Source organism: Pararge aegeria, chromosome 4 (assembly GCF_905163445.1).
Source record: "Pararge aegeria chromosome 4, ilParAegt1.1, whole genome shotgun sequence".
NCBI classification, from domain to species: domain Eukaryota; kingdom Metazoa; phylum Arthropoda; class Insecta; order Lepidoptera; family Nymphalidae; genus Pararge; species Pararge aegeria.
This window is the reverse complement of record NC_053183.1, coordinates 21,417,756-21,443,384: the sequence shown is the minus strand read 5'-3', so window position 1 is coordinate 21,443,384 and position 25,629 is coordinate 21,417,756.

The window sequence follows — 25,629 nt, the reverse complement described above, 5'->3', positions numbered from 1 at the left end:
ACCACCACTTTTATAGAGACATAACGCCACATAATTATAAAAAGTATAGTGTGTGGATCTAATCAACCACCACTGGCACCAGACCCTCAATGCCCTTAAATTTTACCTCGTTAAAATATTTAAAGTGTACTCATTCCGATTGCGAGACCTCGTAAGAGTCCCGTATCGTTATTTTTCGTCACTACCTACCCGTACCTCCCCCCTGTGCGGGGTACAATATTGATATGATATTAAAATAATACCATTAATAAATAACATAATAAAAGACCACCACTTTTATAGAGACATAACGCCACTGTGTGGCGCCGCCATCAGTCTCCTTAGACTCGGTACTTTGTCGTCGCCGTCGACTTCGCACCTTCGCCCCATATAGTAGTGGCGCGGCGCGACGGGCCTAATGTGTAAGTGAAAAAAAAAAAAAAAATTAAATTAATTGTTATTTTACAATATCTTCTAATATGAATAAGAGTACTTTGTATTGGTACGTTTTGTTTTTTGTTTTTTTTTTTTAAACGGAACTGAACCTAAGTGACCGGCCTGCGGCCGGGCACCCGTCTTATTCATGTTCTAACCTAACCTAACCTATCCAAACCTTTTAAAACTAGTTTGGATTCCTTTAGACCTCAGCCCACCGGCAACTACGACTAACTAAACACTGATCTAGCTATCTGGCTTTCATCAGTGCATCAACAGCAGCATAACTAGTATTAAAATAGTAATGAGTTTTTATTAATGCATATATTCACATTAAATCTTGAATCTAAAGTCTAAAGGTGTCAAAACTAGATTTAGGTTAGGTTAGGTTAGAACATGAATACGAGGGGTGCCCGGCCACAGGCCGGGCACTTGGGTTCAGTTCAGTCAAAAATTATATATTATTTACTATTATTTATATTTGAATGAGAATGAAAAATAGCAATTATTTTGAATAGTTTTCAGAATGAGACAGACGGGTGTGGTAGGGTAAAATCTCCAATTTAAAGTTCTCTTATTGCGTATATGTTATGTGTGTTTGCATAGTAGTTTACTATAATGGTAAGCGGTTCGTGTAACGATCTTGCGCGTCTATATTTAAAAGTGTGTGGGCAGTTCGTGTATTGATTATTCGATGACGGGACCTCGTAAGAGTCCCGTATCGTTATTTTTCGTCACTACCTACCCGTACCTCCCCCCCCGTGCAGGGAGTGGGTAATTTGCGCGCCTGCTGCCTTCCTTGGATGTGGTAGCAGTTTCTCAGGCTCCCTCACCGGAATCGAACCCTGATTCCCCGTTACCCGCGACAGACAATGGTAGTCGCAGAAACTCATTCCGATTACGAGACCTCGTAAGAGTCCCGTATCGTTATTTTTCGTCACTACCTACCCCCCCCTACCTCCCCCCGTGCGGGGTACAATATTGATATGATATTAAAAAAATACCATTAATAAATAACATAATAAAAGACCACCACTTTTATAGAGACATAACGCCACATAATTATAAAAAGTATAGTGTGTGGATCTAATCAACCACCACTGGCACCAGACCCTCAATGCCCTTTAATTTTACCTCGTTAAAATATTTAAAGTGTACTCATTCCGATTGCGAGACCTCGTAAGAGTCCCGTATCGTTATTTTTCGTCACTACCTACCCGTACCTCCCCCCTGTGCGGGGTACAATATTGATATGATATTAAAATAATACCATTAATAAATAACATAATAAAAGACCACCACTTTTATAGAGACACTAGCTGACCCGGCGAACTTTGTTCCGCCTTAATGTCAATAAATAAGCAGATTTTTTTTTTATTGGAAAAAATACAAAAAAAATTAAATTTCTACATCAATCATTCATAATTATTTCTGTATTTTAGTACATAGGTTGCTCTTCATTTAAGTACCTTGTGATACACGACATTTTTTGTTTTATTATCAGGCGCAAAAACAAACAACGCAGATGGTCTTCCGACCCGTGAACATGCCACGTATAATTGACCATGGGAAAAACATGAATGTTCTAGATTTAAACCACAAACTTTTAAGGATTGGCCTTGTGATTTGTTGATGGTCATGGCAAATGCAAGACGTATCGGAAATTGAAGTCTTTTAAATTCAAACGGCATATCGGTTGGGATCATCGGTATCCTCGGAATGAGAACTTGCTCACCTTTGAATTTTCCTATCATTATCGTAGCGTAAATTACATTGTTCATCAATTTTCTAACCACCAAACGCGTACCGTTGCACAGTTTTGGTTGGTTTATGTTTCGAAGCATGATTACTACGGAGCCAACCTTTAGGCGTAAATTGTGCGGTGGTAAGCCAGGCACGTCCAAAGAGTTTAAAAATTCAATTGGATAGTTGGTGGCTTCATCTTCATTTGTGACGCAGTCAATAGATTTGAATGAATGCATTGTTCCAATGATCTTATTTTGAATTATGTTGTTTAGGTCATCTACATCTTTATTCTTAGCCGCTAAAATTGCTCGCTCACTCATCCATTCATAATTTTTGTAGTTAGAAATAATTTCTGGAAATACATTGTTGATAAGTTCGTCTTTTGATGAGACAAAATTACAGAAATTATTTGGAAATGATATTAATCCGCTCGATTCATCGACAGGTACTTGACCATTACCGATAGTCAGCAATTGCTCCGAGAAATCTTCAGCAGATGTATCATTAAGCAATGCAACTCTCATGTTTGTTGTCAGTTGCAGTTTCTTCACATGGCGCCATAGATTTGACGATTTGAGGCAAGCGTTTATTTCGTCGGCAGCCGTAGATCTTGGAATTACTGGCAGTATTTGGCGGAAATCACCAGAAAGTAAAATCATTGCTCCTCCAAAACATCTCGAGTCATTGCGTAAATCTTTTAATGTTCGGTTAAGTGCTTCTAATGCACGTTTATGCGCCATTGTGCATTCGTCCCAGATGATGATTTTCGATACCGCTAAAACTTTGGCCATTGCTGAGTGTTTTGCAATATTACACGTTGGTTCTTCAATAGTTTGAAGATTTAACGGTAATTTGAATGCTGAATGAGCCGTACGGCATCCTTCTAACAATGTGGCTGCTATTCCAGAAGAAGCAACTGCAACCGCTATGTTAGATCTCGCCCGAACAGTTGCTAAAACTAATGACATGAGGAATGTCTTGCCAGTTCCACCAGGGGCATCTAGGAAATATAAACCACCATTTTCATCATCGATTGCCTTCATTAAAGTATCATAAACTTTCTTTTGTTGGTAATTCAACAGGGGTACATTCGTTTGAACTACTAAATCTAATTCCTGGTGATCATATTCACGTTCCCGTTCCAATTCTCGATTAAATGCGTCATTCATTTCACGATATGGTGCTGGCATTCCTAACCTGATTAATAAATTACCGCACATGAGGTAACACATATCTTCGATCAAGAGTAAAGCACGATTATGTATCTCCTCATTCATCTCAATATCGTGATTTCTGGAACTGACACGAATTTGATGTAAAATATCTTCTGACATATTATCCTTGTATTTGTGCCACAGGTTACATGGGTTTGATGGAAAACATGTCGAAATTATGATAGCGAATAATGTGCGTATCTGACTTGGAGATGCACAGATAATGGCTTCAGCGATTGTCGTATCCCAATGACTATCGTTTTCTAATAACTTCAATTCTTCACATGCAGCACGATATGTTGGGAATATTACACCATTAACATATTAACATATTGATCATATTCACGTTCCCGTTCTTTTCATTTTAATATTAAAATAATATCCATCTTCTCCTTGCCAAAACATCAGCGGGTATTGCAATGTGTCATATGATCGATGAGTTTCAGATATTTGTTGCAGTTGCCCAGTATCGCGACGTGTAAGCACAATATCGCGTTTTTCCAATTGTTCACCAACAATCAGGATGGCAACTTCGTCTACTGTTGGAGCATTAAATGTCCTTTCGTGTGTTCCAGATGGTCGTTTATCTGCTTTGATAACAACTTTATAGTCATCACTTGGCATGCGCTCTAAAGCACTCTTAAACAACCTGACCAACGCATGATGTTCATGAAGCAGACACTGCAAGTCTTGAAGAATTGCTCGCTTCATTCCTGCATTGATCTCTAGGCGTCGATCAAGTTGTTCTTCCATGTTGCCCATGAAATATATTTGTAAAAATTTATTCTGTGTATCTTCGAAAGGTAGTAATGATCCAATTCGATGATGAATCTGTCCTTGTATCTACAAAATAAAAACCAGACAGTATTAACTGGGTTATAAACACTTTTTTCGGTGGGAGAGTAGAGTTCAGAATTAGCAAATATACTACATAGGTACCAATAGATAAAGTAAGTTATTCTTTAACTACATTCTATATAAGTACAAAAATAAATACCTTAAATGTCGGATTAAAACCCCGTTCTTCGATAATATCTGCCCCAAATGACGTCATCTGGAAACAACCATTGTATTTTTGAGTATTTGCAAGAAAGTGGCGTGATTCTTGTGTTTCGTCACAAAGCAATGAATACAATGGCTCAGGTGGCGGAGTCAACAATGGCAATTTCACTTTACCATTAAGGCAGCATAATCCAGGCGTTTCTCCGGAAAACTTTAATGCACCACAATACTCGCAAACTACGTCCATTTGCCCAATGCAAACGCTAGGATGCAAGCTGTAATCATTGCTGCAATCGTATTGAAACGCTGCTCGATTCAAATCAGCACTTGATAAATATCTTGTTCTGCGTCGCAAATTATCTATTTGTTGACCTCTGTTGTTCGCTCGACGATTCTGCATTGCCAACCGAGCTGTTTCACGGGCTGCTTCACTTTGCTCTCGTGATTGAGAAGCACGAAGTCGAGCCATACTATCGCGGCGCTGTTCACGTGCAATTTCTTGTTCTTCTTCAGTCCTTTCATTTGCAGTATTTCGTATTCTTCTTGCATCACGGCTTTGTCGGGAAAGATTCGATCGTCTTGGTCGCGGCATTATTAATTAAACTTCACTTCACCTAAAAACTTAAATTTTTAACCATACCGAGTTTTATAGTTCACTTCACTGTTTATACGAATGGGCAATTGGGCAATAATGTTAATTATTTATTTAATAGAAATAGTTATATTATTGATTTCTTACAAATATCAAATAGTCATCCATACGTCATTACATAGCTGTCATTATACGTCAATTTTGTTATTCCAAGTCTGATTCTTTTTTGTTATACCACGTTTTATAGTGACTGACGTTACATGTCAAGTCACACGGGAATGATGTCGAACGGGATAAAAAGTATCCTATGTCCTTCTCCTGGCTCTAAACTACCTCCCTGCCAATTTTCAGCTAAATCGGTTCAGCCGTTCTTGAGTTATAAGTGAAGTAACTAACACGACTTTCTTTTATATATATAGATAACGCCACTGTGTGGCGCCGCCATCAGTCTCCTTAGACTCGGTACTTTGTCGTCGCCGTCGACTTCGCACCTTCGCCCCATATAGTAGTGGCGCGGCGCGACGGGCCTAATGTGTAAGTGAAAAAAAAAAAAAAAAATTAAATTAATTGTTATTTTACAATATCTTCTAATATGAATAAGAGTACTTTGTATTGGTACGTTTTGTTTTTTGTTTTTTTTTTTTTAAACGGAACTGAACCTAAGTGACCGGCCTGCGGCCGGGCACCCGTCTTATTCATGTTCTAACCTAACCTAAACTATCCAAACCTTTTAAAACTAGTTTGGATTCCTTTAGACCTCAGCCCACCGGCAACTACGACTAACTAAACACTGATCTAGCTATCTGGCTTTCATCAGTTTTTATTAATGCATATATTCACATTAAATCTTGAATCTAAAGTCTAAAGGTGTCAAAACTAGATTTAGGTTAGGTTAGGTTAGAACATGAATACGAGGGGTGCCCGGCCACAGGCCGGGCACTTGGGTTCAGTTCAGTCAAAAATTATATATTATTTACTATTATTTATATTTGAATGAGAATGAAAAATAGCAATTATTTTGAATAGTTTTCAGAATGAGACAGACGGGTGTGGTAGGGTAAAATCTCCAATTTAAAGTTCTCTTATTGCGTATATGTTATGTGTGTTTGCATAGTAGTTTACTATAATGGTAAGCGGTTCGTGTAACGATCTTGCGCGTCTATATTTACAAGTGTGTGGGCAGTTCGTGTATTGATTATTCGATGACGGGACCTCGTAAGAGTCCCGTATCGTTATTTTTCGTCACTACCTACCCGTACCTCCCCCCCCGTGCAGGGAGTGGGTAATTTGCGCGCCTGCTGCCTTCCTTGGATGTGGTAGCAGTTTCTCAGGCTCCCTCACCGGAATCGAACCCTGATTCCCCGTTACCCGCGACAGACAATGGTAGTCGCAGAAACTCATTCCGATTACGAGACCTCGTAAGAGTCCCGTATCGTTATTTTTCGTCACTACCTACCCCCCCCTACCTCCCCCCGTGCGGGGTACAATATTGATATGATATTAAAAAAATACCATTAATAAATAACATAATAAAAGACCACCACTTTTATAGAGACATAACGCCACATAATTATAAAAAGTATAGTGTGTGGATCTAATCAACCACCACTGGCACCAGACCCTCAATGCCCTTTAATTTTACCTCGTTAAAATATTAAAATAATACCATTAATAAATAACATAATAAAAGACCACCACTTTTATAGAGACATAACGCCACTGTGTGGCGCCGCCATCAGTCTCCTTAGACTCGGTACTTTGTCGTCGCCGTCGACTTCGCACCTTCGCCCCATATAGTAGTGGCGCGGCGCGACGGGCCTAATGTGTAAGTGAAAAAAAAAAAAAAAATTAAATTAATTGTTATTTTACAATATCTTCTAATATGAATAAGAGTACTTTGTATTGGTACGTTTTGTTTTTTGTTTTTTTTTTTTTAAACGGAACTGAACCTAAGTGACCGGCCTGCGGCCGGGCACCCGTCTTATTCATGTTCTAACCTAACCTAACCTATCCAAACCTTTTAAAACTAGTTTGGATTCCTTTAGACCTCAGCCCACCGGCAACTACGACTAACTAAACACTGATCTAGCTATCTGGCTTTCATCAGTGCATCAACAGCAGCATAACTAGTATTAAAATAGTAATGAGTTTTTATTAATGCATATATTCACATTAAATCTTGAATCTAAAGTCTAAAGGTGTCAAAACTAGATTTAGGTTAGGTTAGGTTAGAACATGAATACGAGGGGTGCCCGGCCACAGGCCGGGCACTTGGGTTCAGTTCAGTCAAAAATTATATATTATTTACTATTATTTATATTTGAATGAGAATGAAAAATAGCAATTATTTTGAATAGTTTTCAGAATGAGACAGACGGGTGTGGTAGGGTAAAATCTCCAATTTAAAGTTCTCTTATTGCGTATATGTTATGTATGTTTGCATAGTAGTTTACTATAATGGTAAGCGGTTCGTGTAACGATCTTGCGCGTCTATATTTACAAGTGTGTGGGCAGTTCGTGTATTGATTATTCGATGACGGGACCTCGTAAGAGTCCCGTATCGTTATTTTTCGTCACTACCTACCCGTACCTCCCCCCCCGTGCAGGGAGTGGGTAATTTGCGCGCCTGCTGCCTTCCTTGGATGTGGTAGCAGTTTCTCAGGCTCCCTCACCGGAATCGAACCCTGATTCCCCGTTACCCGCGACAGACAATGGTAGTCGCAGAAACTCATTCCGATTACGAGACCTCGTAAGAGTCCCGTATCGTTATTTTTCGTCACTACCTACCCCCCTACCACCCCCCGTGCGGGGTACAATATTGATATGATATTAAAAAAATACCATTAATAAATAACATAATAAAAGACCACCACTTTTATAGAGACATAACGCCACATAATTATAAAAAGTATAGTGTGTGGATCTAATCAACCACCACTGGCACCAGACCCTCAATGCCCTTAAATTTTACCTCGTTAAAATATTTAAAGTGTACTCATTCCGATTGCGAGACCTCGTAAGAGTCCCGTATCGTTATTTTTCGTCACTACCTACCCGTACCTCCCCCCTGTGCGGGGTACAATATTGATATGATATTAAAATAATACCATTAATAAATAACATAATAAAAGACCACCACTTTTATAGAGACATAACGCCACTGTGTGGCGCCGCCATCAGTCTCCTTAGACTCGGTACTTTGTCGTCGCCGTCGACTTCGCACCTTCGCCCCATATAGTAGTGGCGCGGCGCGACGGGCCTAATGTGTAAGTGAAAAAAAAAAAAAAATTAAATTAATTGTTATTTTACAATATCTTCTAATATGAATAAGAGTACTTTGTATTGGTATGTTTTGTTTTTTGTTTTTTTTTTTTTAAACGGAACTGAACCTAAGTGACCGGCCTGCGGCCGGGCACCCGTCTTATTCATGTTCTAACCTAACCTAACCTATCCAAACCTTTTAAAACTAGTTTGGATTCCTTTAGACCTCAGCCCACCGGCAACTACGACTAACTAAACACTGATCTAGCTATCTGGCTTTCATCAGTGCATCAACAGCAGCATAACTAGTATTAAAATAGTAATGAGTTTTTATTAATGCATATATTCACATTAAATCTTGAATCTAAAGTCTAAAGGTGTCAAAACTAGATTTAGGTTAGGTTAGGTTAGAACATGAATACGAGGGGTGCCCGGCCACAGGCCGGGCACTTGGGTTCAGTTCAGTCAAAAATTATATATTATTTACTATTATTTATATTTGAATGAGAATGAAAAATAGCAATTATTTTGAATAGTTTTCAGAATGAGACAGACGGGTGTGGTAGGGTAAAATCTCCAATTTAAAGTTCTCTTATTGCGTATATGTTATGTGTGTTTGCATAGTAGTTTACTATAATGGTAAGCGGTTCGTGTAACGATCTTGCGCGTCTATATTTACAAGTGTGTGGGCAGTTCGTGTATTGATTATTCGATGACGGGCCCTCGTAAGAGTCCCGTATCGTTATTTTTCGTCACTACCTACCCGTACCTCCCCCCCCGTGCAGGGAGTGGGTAATTTGCGCGCCTGCTGCCTTCCTTGGATGTGGTAGCAGTTTCTCAGGCTCCCTCACCGGAATCGAACCCTGATTCCCCGTTACCCGCGACAGACAATGGTAGTCGCAGAAACTCATTCCGATTACGAGACCTCGTAAGAGTCCCGTATCGTTATTTTTCGTCACTACCTACCCCCCCCTACCTCCCCCCGTGCGGGGTACAATATTGATATGATATTAAAAAAATACCATTAATAAATAACATAATAAAAGACCACATTATATATTATATATTATTTACTATTATTTATATTTGAATGAGAATGAAAAATAGCAATTATTTTGAATAGTTTTCAGAATGAGACAGACGGGTGTGGTAGGGTAAAATCTCCAATTTAAAGTTCTCTTATTGCGTATATGTTATGTGTGTTTGCATAGTAGTTTACTATAATGGTAAGCGGTTCGTGTAACGATCTTGCGCGTCTATATTTACAAGTGTGTGGGCAGTTCGTGTATTGATTATTCGATGACGGGCCCTCGTAAGAGTCCCGTATCGTTATTTTTCGTCACTACCTACCCGTACCTCCCCCCCCGTGCAGGGAGTGGGTAATTTACGCGCCTGCTGCCTTCCTTGGATGTGGTAGCAGTTTCTCAGGCTCCCTCACCGGAATCGAACCCTGATCCCCCGTTACCCGCGACAGACAATGGTAGTCGCAGAAACTCATTCCGATTACGAGACCTCGTAAGAGTCCCGTATCGTTATTTTTCGTCACTACCTACCCCCCTACCTCCCCCCGTGCGGGGTACAATATTGATATGATATTAAAAAAATACCATTAATAAATAACATAATAAAAGACCACCACTTTTATAGAGACATAACGCCACATAATTATAAAAAGTATAGTGTGTGGATCTAATCAACCACCACTGGCACCAGACCCTCAATGCCCTTTAATTTTACCTCGTTAAAATATTTAAAGTGTACTCATTCCGATTGCGAGACCTCGTAAGAGTCCCGTATCGTTATTTTTCGTCACTACCTACCCGTACCTCCCCCCTGTGCGGGGTACAATATTGATATGATATTAAAATAATACCATTAATAAATAACATAATAAAAGACCACCACTTTTATAGAGACATAACGCCACTGTGTGGCGCCGCCATCAGTCTCCTTAGACTCGGTACTTTGTCGTCGCCGTCGACTTCGCACCTTCGCCCCATATATTAGTGGCGCGGCGCGACGGGCCTAATGTGTAAGTGAAAAAAAAAAAAAAAAATTAAATTAATTGTTATTTTACAATATCTTCTAATATGAATAAGAGTACTTTGTATTGGTACGTTTTGTTTTTTGTTTTTTTTTTTTTAAACGGAACTGAACCTAAGTGACCGGCCTGCGGCCGGGCACCCGTCTTATTCATGTTCTAACCTAACCTAAACTATCCAAACCTTTTAAAACTAGTTTGGATTCCTTTAGACCTCAGCCCACCGGCAACTACGACTAACTAAACACTGATCTAGCTATCTGGCTTTCATCAGTTTTTATTAATGCATATATTCACATTAAATCTTGAATCTAAAGTCTAAAGGTGTCAAAACTAGATTTAGGTTAGGTTAGGTTAGAACATGAATACGAGGGGTGCCCGGCCACAGGCCGGGCACTTGGGTTCAGTTCAGTCAAAAATTATATATTATTTACTATTATTTATATTTGAATGAGAATGAAAAATAGCAATTATTTTGAATAGTTTTCAGAATGAGACAGACGGGTGTGGTAGGGTAAAATCTCCAATTTAAAGTTCTCTTATTGCGTATATGTTATGTGTGTTTGCATAGTAGTTTACTATAATGGTAAGCGGTTCGTGTAACGATCTTGCGCGTCTATATTTACAAGTGTGTGGGCAGTTCGTGTATTGATTATTCGATGACGGGCCCTCGTAAGAGTCCCGTATCGTTATTTTTCGTCACTACCTACCCGTACCTCCCCCCCCGTGCAGGGAGTGGGTAATTTGCGCGCCTGCTGCCTTCCTTGGATGTGGTAGCAGTTTCTCAGGCTCCCTCACCGGAATCGAACCCTGATTCCCCGTTACCCGCGACAGACAATGGTAGTCGCAGAAACTCATTCCGATTACGAGACCTCGTAAGAGTCCCGTATCGTTATTTTTCGTCACTACCTACCCCCCCCTACCTCCCCCCGTGCGGGGTACAATATTGATATGATATTAAAAAAATACCATTAATAAATAACATAATAAAAGACCACCACTTTTATAGAGACATAACGCCACATAATTATAAAAAGTATAGTGTGTGGATCTAATCAACCACCACTGGCACCAGACCCTCAATGCCCTTAAATTTTACCTCGTTAAAATATTTAAAGTGTACTCATTCCGATTGCGAGACCTCGTAAGAGTCCCGTATCGTTATTTTTCGTCACTACCTACCCGTACCTCCCCCCTGTGCGGGGTACAATATTGATATGATATTAAAATAATACCATTAATAAATAACATAATAAAAGACCACCACTTTTATAGAGACATAACGCCACTGTGTGGCGCCGCCATCAGTCTCCTTAGACTCGGTACTTTGTCGTCGCCGTCGACTTCGCACCTTCGCCCCATATAGTAGTGGCGCGGCGCGACGGGCCTAATGTGTAAGTGAAAAAAAAAAAAAAAAATTAAATTAATTGTTATTTTACAATATCTTCTAATATGAATAAGAGTACTTTGTATTGGTACGTTTTGTTTTTTGTTTTTTTTTTTTTAAACGGAACTGAACCTAAGTGACCGGCCTGCGGCCGGGCACCCGTCTTATTCATGTTCTAACCTAACCTAACCTATCCAAACCTTTTAAAACTAGTTTGGATTCCTTTAGACCTCAGCCCACCGGCAACTACGACTAACTAAACACTGATCTAGCTATCTGGCTTTCATCAGTGCATCAACAGCAGCATAACTAGTATTAAAATAGTAATGAGTTTTTATTAATGCATATATTCACATTAAATCTTGAATCTAAAGTCTAAAGGTGTCAAAACTAGATTTAGGTTAGGTTAGGTTAGAACATGAATACGAGGGGTGCCCGGCCACAGGCCGGGCACTTGGGTTCAGTTCAGTCAAAAATTATATATTATTTACTATTATTTATATTTGAATGAGAATGAAAAATAGCAATTATTTTGAATAGTTTTCAGAATGAGACAGACGGGTGTGGTAGGGTAAAATCTCCAATTTAAAGTTCTCTTATTGCGTATATGTTATGTGTGTTTGCATAGTAGTTTACTATAATGGTAAGCGGTTCGTGTAACGATCTTGCGCGTCTATATTTACAAGTGTGTGGGCAGTTCGTGTATTGATTATTCGATGACGGGACCTCGTAAGAGTCCCGTATCGTTATTTTTCGTCACTACCTACCCGTACCTCCCCCCCCGTGCAGGGAGTGGGTAATTTGCGCGCCTGCTGCCTTCCTTGGATGTGGTAGCAGTTTCTCAGGCTCCCTCACCGGAATCGAACCCTGATTCCCCGTTACCCGCGACAGACAATGGTAGTCGCAGAAACTCATTCCGATTACGAGACCTCGTAAGAGTCCCGTATCGTTATTTTTCGTCACTACCTACCCCCCTACCTCCCCCCGTGCGGGGTACAATATTGATATGATATTAAAAAAATACCATTAATAAATAACATAATAAAAGACCACCACTTTTATAGAGACATAACGCCACATAATTATAAAAAGTATAGTGTGTGGATCTAATCAACCACCACTGGCACCAGACCCTCAATGCCCTTAAATTTTACCTCGTTAAAATATTTAAAGTGTACTCATTCCGATTGCGAGACCTCGTAAGAGTCCCGTATCGTTATTTTTCGTCACTACCTACCCGTACCTCCCCCCTGTGCGGGGTACAATATTGATATGATATTAAAATAATACCATTAATAAATAACATAATAAAAGACCACCACTTTTATAGAGACATAACGCCACTGTGTGGCGCCGCCATCAGTCTCCTTAGACTCGGTACTTTGTCGTCGCCGTCGACTTCGCACCTTCGCCCCATATAGTAGTGGCGCGGCGCGACGGGCCTAATGTGTAAGTGAAAAAAAAAAAAAAAATTAAATTAATTGTTATTTTACAATATCTTCTAATATGAATAAGAGTACTTTGTATTGGTACGTTTTGTTTTTTGTTTTTTTTTTTTTAAACGGAACTGAACCTAAGTGACCGGCCTGCGACCGGGCACCCGTCTTATTCATGTTCTAACCTAACCTAAACTATCCAAACCTTTTAAAACTAGTTTGGATTCCTTTAGACCTCAGCCCACCGGCAACTACGACTAACTAAACACTGATCTAGCTATCTGGCTTTCATCAGTTTTTATTAATGCATATATTCACATTAAATCTTGAATCTAAAGTCTAAAGGTGTCAAAACTAGATTTAGGTTAGGTTAGGTTAGAACATGAATACGAGGGGTGCCCGGCCACAGGCCGGGCACTTGGGTTCAGTTCAGTCAAAAATTATATATTATTTACTATTATTTATATTTGAATGAGAATGAAAAATAGCAATTATTTTGAATAGTTTTCAGAATGAGACAGACGGGTGTGGTAGGGTAAAATCTCCAATTTAAAGTTCTCTTATTGCGTATATGTTATGTGTGTTTGCATAGTAGTTTACTATAATGGTAAGCGGTTCGTGTAACGATCTTGCGCGTCTATATTTACAAGTGTGTGGGCAGTTCGTGTATTGATTATTCGATGACGGGACCTCGTAAGAGTCCCGTATCGTTATTTTTCGTCACTACCTACCCGTACCTCCCCCCCCCCGTGCAGGGAGTGGGTAATTTGCGCGCCTGCTGCCTTCCTTGGATGTGGTAGCAGTTTCTCAGGCTCCCTCACCGGAATCGAACCCTGATTCCCCGTTACCCGCGACAGACAATGGTAGTCGCAGAAACTCATTCCGATTACGAGACCTCGTAAGAGTCCCGTATCGTTATTTTTCGTCACTACCTACCCCCCTACCTCCCCCCGTGCGGGGTACAATATTGATATGATATTAAAAAAATACCATTAATAAATAACATAATAAAAGACCACCACTTTTATAGAGACATAACGCCACATAATTATAAAAAGTATAGTGTGTGGATCTAATCAACCACCACTGGCACCAGACCCTCAATGCCCTTAAATTTTACCTCGTTAAAATATTTAAAGTGTACTCATTCCGATTGCGAGACCTCGTAAGAGTCCCGTATCGTTATTTTTCGTCACTACCTACCCGTACCTCCCCCCTGTGCGGGGTACAATATTGATATGATATTAAAATAATACCATTAATAAATAACATAATAAAAGACCACCACTTTTATAGAGACATAACGCCACTGTGTGGCGCCGCCATCAGTCTCCTTAGACTCGGTACTTTGTCGTCGCCGTCGACTTCGCACCTTCGCCCCATATAGTAGTGGCGCGGCGCGACGGGCCTAATGTGTAAGTGAAAAAAAAAAAAAAAAATTAAATTAATTGTTATTTTACAATATCTTCTAATATGAATAAGAGTACTTTGTATTGGTACGTTTTGTTTTTTGTTTTTTTTTTTAAACGGAACTGAACCTAAGTGACCGGCCTGCGGCCGGGCACCCGTCTTATTCATGTTCTAACCTAACCTAACCTATCCAAACCTTTTAAAACTAGTTTGGATTCCTTTAGACCTCAGCCCACCGGCAACTACGACTAACTAAACACTGATCTAGCTATCTGGCTTTCATCAGTGCATCAACAGCAGCATAACTAGTATTAAAATAGTAATGAGTTTTTATTAATGCATATATTCACATTAAATCTTGAATCTAAAGTCTAAAGGTGTCAAAACTAGATTTAGGTTAGGTTAGGTTAGAACATGAATACGAGGGGTGCCCGGCCACAGGCCGGGCACTTGGGTTCAGTTCAGTCAAAAATTATATATTATTTACTATTATTTATATTTGAATGAGAATGAAAAATAGCAATTATTTTGAATAGTTTTCAGAATGAGACAGACGGGTGTGGTAGGGTAAAATCTCCAATTTAAAGTTCTCTTATTGCGTATATGTTATGTGTGTTTGCATAGTAGTTTACTATAATGGTAAGCGGTTCGTGTAACGATCTTGCGCGTCTATATTTACAAGTGTGTGGGCAGTTCGTGTATTGATTATTCGATGACGGGACCTCGTAAGAGTCCCGTATCGTTATTTTTCGTCACTACCTACCCGTACCTCCCCCCCCCCGTGCAGGGAGTGGGTAATTTGCGCGCCTGCTGCCTTCCTTGGATGTGGTAGCAGTTTCTCAGGCTCCCTCACCGGAATCGAACCCTGATTCCCCGTTACCCGCGACAGACAATGGTAGTCGCAGAAACTCATTCCGATTACGAGACCTCGTAAGAGTCCCGTATCGTTATTTTTCGTCACTACCTACCCCCCTACCTCCCCCCGTGCGGGGTACAATATTGATATGATATAAAAAAAATACCATTAATAAATAACATAATAAAAGACCACCACTTTTATAGAGACATAACGCCACATAATTATAAAAAGTATAGTGTGTGGATCTAATCAACCACCACTGGCACCAGACCCTCAATGCCCTTAAATTTTACCTCGTTAAAATATTTAAAGTGTACTCATTCCGATTGCGAGACCTCGTAAGAGTCCCGTATCGTTATTTTTCGTCACTACCTACCCGTACCTCCCCCCTGTGCGGGGTACAATATTGATATGATATTAAAATAATACCATTAATAAATAACATAATAAAAGACCACCACTTTTATAGAGACATAACGCCACTGTGTGGCGCCGCCATCAGTCTCCTTAGACTCGGTACTTTGTCGTCGCCGTCGACTTCGCACCTTCGCCCCATATAGTAGTGGCGCGGCGCGACGGGCCTAATGTGTAAGTGAAAAAAAAAAAAAAAAATTAAATTAATTGTTATTTTACAATATCTTCTAATATGAATAAGAGTACTTTGTATTGGTACGTTTTGTTTTTTGTTTTTTTTTTTTTAAACGGAACTGAACCTAAGTGACCGGCCTGCGGCCGGGCACCCGTCTTATTCATGTTCTAACCTAACCTAACCTATCCAAACCTTTTAAAACTAGTTTGGATTCCTTTAGACCTCAGCCCACCGGCAACTACGACTAACTAAACACTGATCTAGCTATCTGGCTTTCATCAGTGCATCAACAGCAGCATAACTAGTATTAAAATAGTAATGAGTTTTTATTAATGCATATATTCACATTAAATCTTGAATCTAAAGTCTAAAGGTGTCAAAACTAGATTTAGGTTAGGTTAGGTTAGAACATGAATACGAGGGGTGCCCGGCCACAGGCCGGGCACTTGGGTTCAGTTCAGTCAAAAATTATATATTATTTACTATTATTTATATTTGAATGAGAATGAAAAATAGCAATTATTTTGAATAGTTTTCAGAATGAGACAGACGGGTGTGGTAGGGTAAAATCTCCAATTTAAAGTTCTCTTATTGCGTATATGTTATGTGTGTTTGCATAGTAGTTTACTATAATGGTAAGAGGTTCGTGTAACGATCTTGCGCGTCTATATTTACAAGTGTGTGGGCAGTTCGTGTATTGATTATTCGATGACGGGCCCTCGTAAGAGTCCCGTATCGTTATTTTTCGTCACTACCTACCCGTACCTCCCCCCCCGTGCAGGGAGTGGGTAATTTACGCGCCTGCTGCCTTCCTTGGATGTGGTAGCAGTTTCTCAGGCTCCCTCACCGGAATCGAACCCTGATTCCCCGTTACCCGCGACAGACAATGGTAGTCGCAGAAACTCATTCCGATTACGAGACCTCGTAAGAGTCCCGTATCGTTATTTTTCGTCACTACCTACCCCCCCCTACCTCCCCCCGTGCGGGGTACAATATTGATATGATATTAAAAAAATACCATTAATAAATAACATAATAAAAGACCACCACTTTTATAGAGACATAACGCCACATAATTATAAAAAGTATAGTGTGTGGATCTAATCAACCACCACTGGCACCAGACCCTCAATGCCCTTAAATTTTACCTCGTTAAAATATTTAAAGTGTACTCATTCCGATTGCGAGACCTCGTAAGAGTCCCGTATCGTTATTTTTCGTCACTACCTACCCGTACCTCCCCCCTGTGCGGGGTACAATATTGATATGATATTAAAATAATACCATTAATAAATAACATAATAAAAGACCACCACTTTTATAGAGACATAACGCCACTGTGTGGCGCCGCCATCAGTCTCCTTAGACTCGGTACTTTGTCGTCGCCGTCGACTTCGCACCTTCGCCCCATATAGTAGTGGCGCGGCGCGACGGGCCTAATGTGTAAGTGAAAAAAAAAAAAAAAAATTAAATTAATTGTTATTTTACAATATCTTCTAATATGAATAAGAGTACTTTGTATTGGTACGTTTTGTTTTTTGTTTTTTTTTTTTAAACGGAACTGAACCTAAGTGACCGGCCTGCGGCCGGGCACCCGTCTTATTCATGTTCTAACCTAACCTAACCTATCCAAACCTTTTAAAACTAGTTTGGATTCCTTTAGACCTCAGCCCACCGGCAACTACGACTAACTAAACACTGATCTAGCTATCTGGCTTTCATCAGTGCATCAACAGCAGCATAACTAGTATTAAAATAGTAATGAGTTTTTATTAATGCATATATTCACATTAAATCTTGAATCTAAAGTCTAAAGGTGTCAAAACTAGATTTAGGTTAGGTTAGGTTAGAACATGAATACGAGGGGTGCCCGGCCACAGGCCGGGCACTTGGGTTCAGTTCAGTCAAAAATTATATATTATTTACTATTATTTATATTTGAATGAGAATGAAAAATAGCAATTATTTTGAATAGTTTTCAGAATGAGACAGACGGGTGTGGTAGGGTAAAATCTCCAATTTAAAGTTCTCTTATTGCGTATATGTTATGTGTGTTTGCATAGTAGTTTACTATAATGGTAAGCGGTTCGTGTAACGATCTTGCGCGTCTATATTTACAAGTGTGTGGGCAGTTCGTGTATTGATTATTCGATGACGGGCCCTCGTAAGAGTCCCGTATCGTTATTTTTCGTCACTACCTACCCGTACCTCCCCCCCCGTGCAGGGAGTGGGTAATTTACGCGCCTGCTGCCTTCCTTGGATGTGGTAGCAGTTTCTCAGGCTCCCTCACCGGAATCGAACCCTGATTCCCCGTTACCCGCGACAGACAATGGTAGTCGCAGAAACTCATTCCGATTACGAGACCTCGTAAGAGTCCCGTATCGTTATTTTTCGTCACTACCTACCCCCCTACCTCCCCCCGTGCGGGGTACAATATTGATATGATATTAAAAAAATACCATTAATAAATAACATAATAAAAGACCACCACTTTTATAGAGACATAACGCCACATAATTATAAAAAGTATAGTGTGTGGATCTAATCAGCCACCACTGGCACCAGACCCTCAATGCCCTTAAATTTTACCTCGTTAAAATATTTAAAGTGTACTCATTCCGATTGCGAGACCTCGTAAGAGTCCCGTATCGTTATTTTTCGTCACTACCTACCCGTACCTCCCCCCTGTGCGGGGTACAATATTGATATGATATTAAAATAATACCATTAATAAATAACATAATAAAAGACCACCACTTTTATAGAGACATAACGCCACTGTGTGGCGCCGCCATCAGTCTCCTTAGACTCGGTACTTTGTCGTCGCCGTCGACTTCGCACCTTCGCCCCATATAGTAGTGGCGCGGCGCGACGGGCCTAATGTGTAAGTGAAAAAAAAAAAAAAAAATTAAATTAATTGTTATTTTACAATATCTTCTAATATGAATAAGAGTACTTTGTATTGGTACGTTTTGTTTTTTGTTTTTTTTTTTTTAAGCGGAACTGAACCTAAGTGACCGGCCTGCGGCCGGGCACCAGTCTTATTCATGTTCTAACCTAACCTAACCTATCCAAACCTTTTAAAACTAGTTTGGATTCCTTTAGACCTCAGCCCACCGGCAACTACGACTAACTAAACACTGATCTAGCTATCTGGCTTTCATCAGTGCATCAACAGCAGCATAACTAGTATTAAAATAGTAATGAGTTTTTATTAATGCATATATTCACATTAAATCTTGAATCTAAAGTCTAAAGGTGTCAAAACTAGATTTAGGTTAGGTTAGGTTAGAACATGAATACGAGGGGTGCCCGGCCACAGGCCGGGCACTTGGGTTCAGTTCAGTCAAAAATTATATATTATTTACTATTATTTATATTTGAATGAGAATGAAAAATAGCAATTATTTTGAATAGTTTTCAGAATGAGACAGACGGGTGTGGTAGGGTAAAATCTCCAATTTAAAGTTCTCTTATTTCGTATATGTTATGTGTGTTTGCATAGTAGTTTACTATAATGGTAAGCGGTTCGTGTAACGATCTTGCGCGTCTATATTTACAAGTGTGTGGGCAGTTCGTGTATTGATTATTCGATGACGGGACCTCGTAAGAGTCCCGTATCGTTATTTTTCGTCACTACCTACCCGTACCTCCCCCCCCCGTGCAGGGAGTGGGTAATTTGCGCGCCTGCTGCCTTCCTTGGATGTGGTAGCAGTTTCTCAGGCTCCCTCACCGGAATCGAACCCTGATTCCCCGTTACCCGCGACAGACAATGGTAGTCGCAGAAACTCATTCCGATTACGAGACCTCGTAAGAGTCCCGTATCGTTATTTTTCGTCACTACCTACCCCCCTACCTCCCCCCGTGCGGGGTACAATATTGATATGATATTAAAAAAATACCATTAATAAATAATATAATAAAAGACCACCACTTTTATAGAGACATAACGCCACATAATTATAAAAAGTATAGTGTGTGGATCTAATCAACTACCACTGGCACCAGACCCTCAATGCCCTTTAATTTTACCTCGTTAAAATATTTAAAGTGTACTCATTCCGATTGCGAGACCTCGTAAGAGTCCCGTATCGTTATTTTTCGTCACTACCTACCCGTACCTCCCCCCTGTGCGGGGTACAATATTGATATGATATTAAAATAATACCATTAATAAATAACATAATAAAAGACCACCACTTTTATAGAGACATAACGCCACTGTGTGGCGCCGCCATCAGTCTCCTTAGACTCGGTACTTTGTCGTCGCCGTCGACTTCGCACCTTCGCCCCATATAGTAGTGGCGCGGCGCGACGGGCCTAATGTGTAAGTGAAAAAAAAAAAAAAAAATTAAATTAATTGTTATTTTACAATATCTTCTAATATGAATAAGAGTACTTTGTATTGGTACGTTTTGTTTTTTGTTTTTTTTTTTTTAAACGGAACTGAACCTAAGTGACCGGCCTGCGGCCGGGCACCCGTCTTATTCATGTTCTAACCTAACCTAACCTATCCAAACCTTTTAAAACTAGTTTGGATTCCTTTAGACCTCAGCCCACCGGCAACTACGACTAACTAAACACTGATCTAGCTATCTGGCTTTCATCAGTGCATCAACAGCAGCATAACTAGTATTAAAATAGTAATGAGTTTTTATTAATGCATATATTCACATTAAATCTTGAATCTAAAGTCTAAAGGTGTCAAAACTAGATTTAGGTTAGGTTAGGTTAGAACATGAATACGAGAGGTGCCCGGCCACAGGCCGGGCACTTGGGTTCAGTTCAGTCAAAAATTATATATTATTTACTATTATTTATATTTGAATGAGAATGAAAAATAGCAATTATTTTGAATAGTTTTCAGAATGAGACAGACGGGTGTGGTAGGGTAAAATCTCCAATTTAAAGTTCTCTTATTGCGTATATGTTATGTGTGTTTGCATAGTAGTTTACTATAATGGTAAGCGGTTCGTTTAACGATCTTGCGCGTCTATATTTACAAGTGTGTGGGCAGTTCGTGTATTGATTATTCGATGACGGGCCCTCGTAAGAGTCCCGTATCGTTATTTTTCGTCACTACCTACCCGTACCTCCCCCCCCGTGCAGGGAGTGGGTAATTTACGCGCCTGCTGCCTTCCTTGGATGTGGTAGCAGTTTCTCAGGCTCCCTCACCGGAATCGAACCCTGATTCCCCGTTACCCGCGACAGACAATGGTAGTCGCAGAAACTCATTCCGATTACGAGACCTCGTAAGAGTCCCGTATCGTTATTTTTCGTCACTACCTACCCCCCCCTACCTCCCCCCGTGCGGGGTACAATATTGATATGATATTAAAAAAATACCATTAATAAATAACATAATAAAAGACCACCACTTTTATAGAGACATAACGCCACATAATTATAAAAAGTATAGTGTGTGGATCTAATCAACCACCACTGGCACCAGACCCTCAATGCCCTTAAATTTTACCTCGTTAAAATATTTAAAGTGTACTCATTCCGATTGCGAGACCTCGTAAGAGTCCCGTATCGTTATTTTTCGTCACTACCTACCCGTACCTCCCCCCTGTGCGGGGTACAATATTGATATGATATTAAAATAATACCATTAATAAATAACATAATAAAAGACCACCACTTTTATAGAGACATAACGCCACTGTGTGGCGCCGCCATCAGTCTCCTTAGACTCGGTACTTTGTCGTCGCCGTCGACTTCGCACCTTCGCCCCATATAGTAGTGGCGCGGCGCGACGGGCCTAATGTGTAAGTGAAAAAAAAAAAAAAAAATTAAATTATTGTTTTTTTTTTTTTAAACGGAACTGAACCTAAGTGACCGGCCTGCGGCCGGGCACCCGTCTTATTCATGTTCTAACCTAACCTAACCTATCCAAACCTTTTAAAACTAGTTTGGATTCCTTTAGACCTCAGCCCACCGGCAACTACGACTAACTAAACACTGATCTAGCTATCTGGCTTTCATCAGTGCATCAACAGCAGCATAACTAGTATTAAAATAGTAATGAGTTTTTATTAATGCATATATTCACATTAAATCTTGAATCTAAAGTCTAAAGGTGTCAAAACTAGATTTAGGTTAGGTTAGGTTAGAACATGAATACGAGGGGTGCCCGGCCACAGGCCGGGCACTTGGGTTCAGTTCAGTCAAAAATTATATATTATTTACTATTATTTATATTTGAATGAGAATGAAAAATAGCAATTATTTTGAATAGTTTTCAGAATGAGACAGACGGGTGTGGTAGGGTAAAATCTCCAATTTAAAGTTCTCTTATTGCGTATATGTTATGTGTGTTTGCATAGTAGTTTACTATAATGGTAAGCGGTTCGTGTAACGATCTTGCGCGTCTATATTTACAAGTGTGTGGGCAGTTCGTGTATTGATTATTCGATGACGGGACCTCGTAAGAGTCCCGTATCGTTATTTTTCGTCACTACCTACCCGTACCTCCCCCCCCGTGCAGGGAGTGGGTAATTTGCGCGCCTGCTGCCTTCCTTGGATGTGGTAGCAGTTTCTCAGGCTCCCTCACCGGAATCGAACCCTGATTCCCCGTTACCCGCGACAGACAATGGTAGTCGCAGAAACTCATTCCGATTACGAGACCTCGTAAGAGTCCCGTATCGTTATTTTTCGTCACTACCTACCCCCCCTACCTCCCCCCGTGCGGGGTACAATATTGATATGATTTTAAAAAAATACCATTAATAAATAACATAATAAAAGACCACCACTTTTATAGAGACATAACGCCACATAATTATAAAAAGTATAGTGTGTGGATCTAATCAACCACCACTGGCACCAGACCCTCAATGCCCTTAAATTTTACCTCGTTAAAATATTTAAAGTGTACTCATTCCGATTGCGAGACCTCGTAAGAGTCCCGTATCGTTATTTTTCGTCACTACCTACCCGTACCTCCCCCCTGTGCGGGGTACAATATTGATATGATATTAAAATAATACCATTAATAAATAACATAATAAAAGACCACCACTTTTATAGAGACATAACGCCACTGTGTGGCGCCGCCATCAGTCTCCTTAGACTCGGTACTTTGTCGTCGCCGTCGACTTCGCACCTTCGCCCCATATAGTAGTGGCGCGGCGCGACGGGCCTAATGTGTAAGTGAAAAAAAAAAAAAAAAATTAAATTAATTGTTATTTTACAATATCTTCTAATATGAATAAGAGTACTTTGTATTGGTACGTTTTGTTTTTTGTTTTTTTTTTTTTAAACGGAACTGAACCTAAGTGACCGGCCTGCGGCCGGGCACCCGTCTTATTCATGTTCTAACCTAACCTAACCTATCCAAACCTTTTAAAACTAGTTTGGATTCCTTTAGACCTCAGCCCACCGGCAACTACGACTAACTAAACACTGATCTAGCTATCTGGCTTTCATCAGTTTTTATTAATGCATATATTCACATTAAATCTTGAATCTAAAGTCTAAAGGTGTCAAAACTAGATTTAGGTTAGGTTAGGTTAGAACATGAATACGAGGGGTGCCCGGCCACAGGCCGGGCACTTGGGTTCAGTTCAGTCAAAAATTATATATTATTTACTATTATTTATATTTGAATGAGAATGAAAAATAGCAATTATTTTGAATAGTTTTCAGAATGAGACAGACGGGTGTGGTAGGGTAAAATCTCCAATTTAAAGTTCTCTTATTGCGTATATGTTATGTGTGTTTGCATAGTAGTTTACTATAATGGTAAGCGGTTCGTGTAACGATCTTGCGCGTCTATATTTACAAGTGTGTGGGCAGTTCGTGTATTGATTATTCGATGACGGGACCTCGTAAGAGTCCCGTATCGTTATTTTTCGTCACTACCTACCCGTACCTCCCCCCCCGTGCAGGGAGTGGGTAATTTGCGCGCCTGCTGCCTTCCTTGGATGTGGTAGCAGTTTCTCAGGCTCCCTCACCGGAATCGAACCCTGATTCCCCGTTACCCGCGACAGACAATGGTAGTCGCAGAAACTCATTCCGATTACGAGACCTCGTAAGAGTCCCGTATCGTTATTTTTCGTCACTACCTACCCCCCCCTACCTCCCCCCGTGCGGGGTACAATATTGATATGATATTAAAAAAATACCATTAATAAATAACATAATAAAAGACCACCACTTTTATAGAGACATAACGCCACATAATTATAAAAAGTATAGTGTGTGGATCTAATCAACCACCACTGGCACCAGACCCTCAATGCCCTTTAATTTTACCTCGTTAAAATATTTAAAGTGTACTCATTCCGATTGCGAGACCTCGTAAGAGTCCCGTATCGTTATTTTTCGTCACTACCTACCCGTACCTCCCCCCTGTGCGGGGTACAATATTGATATGATATTAAAATAATACCATTAATAAATAACATAATAAAAGACCACCACTTTTATAGAGACATAACGCCACTGTGTGGCGCCGCCATCAGTCTCCTTAGACTCGGTACTTTGTCGTCGCCGTCGACTTCGCACCTTCGCCCCATATAGTAGTGGCGCGGCGCGACGGGCCTAATGTGTAAGTGAAAAAAAAAAAAAAAAATTAAATTAATTGTTATTTTACAATATCTTCTAATATGAATAAGAGTACTTTGTATTGGTACGTTTTGTTTTTTGTTTTTTTTTTTTTAAACGGAACTGAACCTAAGTGACCGGCCTGCGGCCGGGCACCCGTCTTATTCATGTTCTAACCTAACCTAACCTATCCAAACCTTTTAAAACTAGTTTGGATTCCTTTAGACCTCAGCCCACCGGCAACTACGACTAACTAAACACTGATCTAGCTATCTGGCTTTCATCAGTTTTTATTAATGCATATATTCACATTAAATCTTGAATCTAAAGTCTAAAGGTGTCAAAACTAGATTTAGGTTAGGTTAGGTTAGAACATGAATACGAGGGGTGCCCGGCCACAGGCCGGGCACTTGGGTTCAGTTCAGTCAAAAATTATATATTATTTACTATTATTTATATTTGAATGAGAATGAAAAATAGCAATTATTTTGAATAGTTTTCAGAATGAGACAGACGGGTGTGGTAGGGTAAAATCTCCAATTTAAAGTTCTCTTATTGCGTATATGTTATGTGTGTTTGCATAGTAGTTTACTATAATGGTAAGCGGTTCGTGTAACGATCTTGCGCGTCTATATTTACAAGTGTGTGGGCAGTTCGTGTATTGATTATTCGATGACGGGACCTCGTAAGAGTCCCGTATCGTTATTTTTCGTCACTACCTACCCGTACCTCCCCCCCCGTGCAGGGAGTGGGTAATTTGCGCGCCTGCTGCCTTCCTTGGATGTGGTAGCAGTTTCTCAGGCTCCCTCACCGGAATCGAACCCTGATTCCCCGTTACCCGCGACAGACAATGGTAGTCGCAGAAACTCATTCCGATTGCGAGACCTCGTAAGAGTCCCGTATCGTTATTTTTCGTCACTACCTACCCGTACCTCCCCCCTGTGCGGGGTACAATATTAATATGATATTAAAATAATACCATTAATAAATAACATAATAAAAGACCACCACTTTTATAGAGACATAACGCCACTGTGTGGCGCCGCCATCAGTCTCCTTAGACTCGGTACTTTGTCGTCGCCGTCGACTTCGCACCTTCGCCCCATATAGTAGTGGCGCGGCGCGACG